The sequence below is a fragment of the Silene latifolia genome, chromosome X (assembly GCF_048544455.1).
Source record: "Silene latifolia isolate original U9 population chromosome X, ASM4854445v1, whole genome shotgun sequence".
NCBI classification, from domain to species: Eukaryota; Viridiplantae; Streptophyta; class Magnoliopsida; order Caryophyllales; family Caryophyllaceae; genus Silene; species Silene latifolia.
Window position 1 is genome coordinate 79,283,322 of NC_133537.1, and position 6,298 is coordinate 79,289,619.

Sequence of the window (6,298 nt, forward strand, 5' to 3'; positions counted from 1 at the left end):
ACAAGGATAGAACAAACACAATATATACAACAATATACACAAGTCTATACTACAAAGGAAATGAACTTGTTTTTGGATTTTCAAATTTTTCAATTTTTTTGATTTTCCGAAATTTTTGATTTTTTTTTTTATTTTTGAATAAAAGTTAAGTTAGAATTTACCATCCCCACACTAATATGGGCATTTTCCTCAATGGCCAATATGATAGGAAATTATGCAAGTATGATGCATGAATTCTATACTAAATGCAAGCTATACTAATCTACACTACATGATGCATGGGTATTTTAGATTACCTCCCGTTGCGTATGCATTTACTTCTCCAAACCGAGATAGACATTATTTCTAATGTCTTAAATTATGGGGTAGTTCATGCACACAAGATGCAATGCATGAAACTAAATGTTGTCATTTTGGATTTTTCAAACGGGAACAATAAAAGAACACCTCAATGTGGCCGAGGTGTTAGTCCTCATGTTGCTAGGACTCTCCAACTATGATCAAGATAAAAATAAATAAAACAAAGAAAGAAGTAGACAAACCTCAAGAGGGTAGGAGCCTCCAAAGCTTGCTAGTCCTCCACTATATCATCATTGTCATCATTTTCCTCCATAGAAGCAGACTCATCTCCACTTCCCTCTTCACTTCCTTTCTCACTTCCTTCATCATCTTCATTAGCCTCTTCTTCTTCATCATATACCTCTTCATCAACGCCCTCATCATCATCAACCTCATCATCGACATTCCCATCTTCACCCGGTCTTTCACCCCTAGATGTGCTTGGAAACAAGACTTCCCTATCCGCCCAACTAGGCAAAGGACATGAAGGATCAAGTAGTCCTTGCCTAGCTAAATGAAGGAGGGGTGTATATTGGGCCAAGTATGCATCTACTCGATCATTGTAAGCTTGTTTATGCATCTCTTGCATAAGTAGAGTCATGTAGTCATTGCCCACTTCAACATCTTTGGGTTTGAACACTTGATATTTGACTGGATAGGGTGGTGTGACAATGGAGGAGGAGGGCTCTTCAATTTCGCCCCTTTGTTGACGAATGATATACTCGGCGCCTTTGGAAAGTGGAAGTAGGTAGTTTGTTCGATGAGCACTCAAGCGGCATATCTTGAAAGGCAAAGTGAAAGATCTAGCATCATTGGTGAGCCACCCATAGTTGGTGTCAAGAGAGTTATGCTTGACCCACTTGTACTTGTTAATCATGGCATCCATGTCAATGAGATGACCCCGTTTGATCGCCACATAGGTGTTATCCTTGTTGAAATTTGCGTCAAAGTGCTTGGCCAAGAGAGTAACTAGACCTCCATTTATGATAAAAGTGGTGCCTTTCTTACCACAATCAACATTGAGCCATCTTTCCACCAAAATCCTTAGAGCATTGTAAGGCTTAGTGAATTCCCTTCCAATATTTAAGGCCGACTCAAGTAGAACAAAATCGAGCTTTGTAAAGTGATTAGTGTATTTTCTTGCAATTATAGTATTCCCAATGACCTTGTGCCACACTCTAATGCCCAGATGGTGGACTAATAGAGCACGACAAGCATGAAAGCTCACAAATTTCTTCCCGGAAATTGCCTCCCAAAGAGGAGCGGGGTCATAATTTTCGGGAATCTTGTGATAATAAGGTGTATCACTAAGACCTAATGCTTTACTCAAAACATCAAAGGTGATGCGCCTATTCACATTGGCAAGGCGAAACTCGATGTATGTTCTAGTCTCTACCTTAGTCACTTTCAATGAACATAAGAATTCCAAGTTAAGGGAGGGGTATGTCAATTCACTTGTAGTAAACAATTTTCCCAACCCCATGGCTTCAAAGAAGGCTTTTGTTTGTTCAAGGACACCCAATTTTTTCAAGGCATCTTCATATATGAATTTGGTGGGTAGAATGGCTTTCTTAGCATACTTGGTAAATGTATCCCTATGGGAGTTATAAATGAAAATTACCTCCGGATAGTTTGATAATTGAGCAATTTCCGGAGTTGTTGATGTTGTTGCTTCCAAGGGAGGATCTTGTTATTGTTGAACTTCCAAGTTTCCACTAGCAACCACCATAGCCATTGAAGCTTTCTTTGCTTGAAGGCATTGTTGCCTTTTTGAGAGTGCCTTTGCATTGAGTGCCTTTGTTGCTCCTTTTGTTCTTGCCATTGATGATTATATCAAGAAAAGATTGAAAATCTTCAATTTCCAAATATACCCAAATCGATTTTAAGATGAAAGGATTTGCCTTTGTATTTCAAAAATCGACTCAAAGGTTGAAGATTTTGGTGCTTGGATTGATTATTATTGTAAAAGGAGTGATTAATTGTTGTTGTAAGAAAGTTTGGATTTAATTTTGTTGGATTTGGTTGAGGAAATTTTGTTTTTGGTGATGGAGAGGATGAGGGTTTTGGGGTTTATGGGTAGTGTTTGAATGTTTGAATGAATGAATGTGGGAAGGGGTATTTAAAACACCCGAAAATTTCAAAACTGCATGGGGAAGACGAGCGGATTCCTGTCGGGACGCTCAGATTTTGCTCAATTTGGCTTCAGGAAATCTTGCCTAAAGACGAGCGTCTTTCAAAGAAGACGAGCGGATTCTGCAATTCGGGACGAGCGGATTCTGTTACAGCGAATTTTCTTGATCTGTACTGGCAAAAAGACGAGCGTCTTCTTGCAAAGACAAGCAGATTCTTTCAGACGAGCGTCTTCTCAGCTGGGACGCTCAGATTCTCTAACAGACCAAAATTTTCAATTTTGCAGCTCATTTGGACGGACGGATTCTTCCACAGATGCTCGGATTCCCATAAGACGAGCGGATTACCCATAGGGACGCTCGGATTCCACCTGGTCTACCCGGATTCAGTTCCATCCGTGCACTTGCATATCCCGTGTCATTTTCATTCTTCAAATCCCGTGTTCTTCATTGTAGGGGCACTACGAAGGCATGGATAGCCTAGGCAATTGCTATCCCCACACTAAGTTAAAGAACTACACATCAATAAAATCATTAGTCCCTCCCTCACTTCTCTCAAAAATGATAAATATCTTGATCAAGGCATAAAAATCCAAAAATGACAAAAAAATGCAATGTAAGAATTAAAATGCTAGTTAGGGAGTTAGAAATATTTACAAATGGTGGTTTGGAGAGGAATCCACCAAACTATCATCCTTAGTGAGATGTCATGGGGGCATGTCCAAGGTGTTGTTGATGTTACTCAACACCTTGAAGAAGTAGTCAAAAGCTTGTTCATTGTCATGATAAAGATCCTCAATATATCTTTGCACTTGTTGTCCTTTATGTTGGTCTTGATCGATAGCATTACCAATGTAGGGATTGAAAATCCCTTCAAACTCATCGTCCCAAAGACCACAAACTTCATCTACTTGGTCACTAAAGATCTCTTGAGTTAATAGAGACAACTCTCCCACTTTCTTGTTTTGGCCAATGAGGCCCTCTTCTTCATTGCTTGACTTTGGTGAGCTTTTCAAGCTCTCTTTGTTACAATTTCCTTGCTCTTTTGATGGAGCATCATCGACTTTCTTCTTCCATGAGAATTCCGACTTCTTCCTATCATCCTTCCGGCTATAATGATCAACCATAAAACATGGTTCGTGTAAATGGGGAGCTCTCATGGTCTTGTCAAGATTGAAAGTTATGCTTTCATCTCCCACTTCTAGAGTGAGCTCTCCATGCTTCACATCTATCACCGCACCCGCGGTGTGTAAGAAAGGTCTACCTAGAATGATTGGAATATTGGAGTCTTCTTCCATGTCAACAATGACAAAGTCTACCGGGATGAAAAATTTCCCAACTCTTACGGGAACATCTTCCCATATCCCTAATGGTGTCTTCGTCGATCTATCGGCCATTTGGAGTGTGATATTGGTGCATTTAAGCTCTCCCATCCCTAACCTTTTACTCACCGAGTACGGCATAACACTCACACTAGCCCCTAGATCACATAAGGCTTTGTTGATCGTGGTGTCGCCAATGGTACACGGTATTGAGAAGCTTCCTGGATATTTAAGTTTTGGAGGTGAACTCCCTTGAAGTATTGCACTTCTCAGCTTAGTGAAGGCGATAGTCTCAAGCTTCCGGATCGACTTCTTCTTTGTAAGGATGTCCTTCATGTATTTTGCATAGGCCGGCATGTGATTGATTAATTCCGTGAAAGGAATCGAGACTTCCAAATTCTTCACAATTTCCATAAATTTTCCAAGTTGGTCATAAAATTTGGGCTTGGCCGGACGACTTGGAAAAGGAAGTCTAATCACCACGGGCTCTTTCTCCTTGGCTTTGTCTTCATTTTTCTTTGAAACTTCTTCTTTTGATGGTTCTCCATCCTTGGAGTTTTGCACAACTTCTTCTTTGTCACTAGCTTCCACAACTTGCTTCTTCGGTGCTTCATATCTCGTACCACTTCTCAAGTGAATGGCACTAACCGTTTCATGTCTCGGGGGATTACTTTGAGGTGGTAATTGGCCCTTTTGTCTTTGTGAGCTTGAAGATGCTAGTTGAGTCAAATGAGTTTCCAACATTTTGGTGTGGGCTAGGATGTTGTTGATGGTGATTTCCTTTGTTTGACTATCCTTTTGCATTTGAGTGAAAAACTCTTGTTGATTTTTTTTCATTTGGAGGACCGCCTTTTGAACATCAAAACCTTGGTCATTTTGTTGATTGTATGGAGTTTGATTTTGGTAACCTTGGTTTTGGTTGTAAAAGGGTCTTTGATTTTGGTTTCTCATGGGAGGTGGGGTGTATGTTGGTTGAGGGCTTTGAACATTTTGTCTTTTGTATGAGAGATTTGGGTGAAATTTGGTGTTTTCATTGTAATAGTTCAAATAAGGGGTACCACTCTTGTATTCTTGAAAAGCATTCACTTGTTCATTTGTTCCCCTACATTCACTTTGATCATGTCCCAAAGTTCCACAATTCTCACATATCCCACTAGGGATTGATGAAGATGCTGTCATGGCATTGACATGGTGCTTTGGTGATTTTGAGGCTTCTTCAAGTCTAGCCATAGCTTTTTCGAACTTCAAATTGATGGTATCAATGTGAGCACTAAGTTGAGCACCCAATTGAGTAATGGAGTCCACTTCATGCTTTCCTCCTCTAGTAGCCTTGCGAGGTCTACTATATTGTGAATTATGGACCGCCATTTCCTCAATTTTGTTCCAAGTTTGATTGTCGTCAACTTCGGTGAACATTCCATTTGATCCCATGTTCAGAATGTTTCTTGAGTCTTCATAAATACCGTTCCAAAATTGTTGTACCAAGAACCACTCGCTAAGTCCGTGATGAGGACATGAGCGACAAATTCCCTTGAATCGCTCCCAAGCTTCATACAAAGATTATTCATCTCTTTGCTTAAAGCCCGTAATTTGAGCTCTTAGCATGTTAGTCTTTTCCGATGGGTAGAACTTTTTGTAGAAAGCTAGAGCCAATTTCTTCCAAGAGTCAATTCCGAGAGTAGCCTTATCAAGGCCTTTCAACCATTGTTTTGCGGTGCCAATTAGAGAAAAAGGAAATAAGACCCATCGAATTTGGTCTTGAGTTACACCGGTTTGAGAAATCGCATCACAATAGTCACAAAAAGTCTCCATGTGAGAGTGAGGGTCTTCACTAGGCATCCCCCCAAATTGGCTTCTTTCAACTAATTGGATAAATGCGGATTTGGCAATGAAATTTCCGGTTAAGTGTTGTGGTGTGGGAGTACCATTGGGTAGGTTCTCCTCGGTTGGTACGGAATGTGATGAAAATTTAGGCATTGTGGGTTGATTTTGTGTTGGATTTTGTGTTGGGTTCTCCTCATCTTCTCTTACAAAAGGGTTGACGAACTCAATAGCGTTTGGTTGAATATCTACAACCTCACCAATACCTCTCAAAGTTCTCCTAGCACGTCTTCTATTGTTTGTCAAAGTCCTTTCAATTTCGTGATCAAAGGGTAACAAGTTACCTTGTGATCTTCTAGACATGCAAAATATCAAACAACTCGAAAATAATTAGAACAAACCTTGAGGAGTTTTACTTCCCCAAGGCAAATAAAGACACAACTAATAACAATTTAAGAAAATCTAAATCAAGTTAACACCGTCCCCGGCAAAGACGCCATTTTTGGTCGGTACCTCTTGTGAGGGTTTAGTTTTCGGTACTTGTCGTTAGGAGCACCTAGACCAAAACACAATTTATAACTCCACAAACAACTCTACAATTAGTAAAGAGGCAAGTAAAGGTCGGATCCCAAGGGACGGGAATTGAGATGAGATTTTCAATTGGAACTAGTGGTGTCTAGAGGTGTC

At 40.2% G+C, this 6,298-nt stretch overlaps 1 non-coding gene across 1 annotated transcript; it reads left to right on the forward strand.

The window, feature by feature from the left end:
• The first annotated feature begins 5,288 nt into the window (after positions 1-5,288).
• LOC141624599 (small nucleolar RNA R71) lies at positions 5,289-5,395 on the forward strand. The gene has a single exon (XR_012534405.1). It is a non-coding gene; the product is annotated as a small nucleolar RNA R71 (small nucleolar RNA).
• Positions 5,396-6,298: the final 903 nt, after the last annotated feature.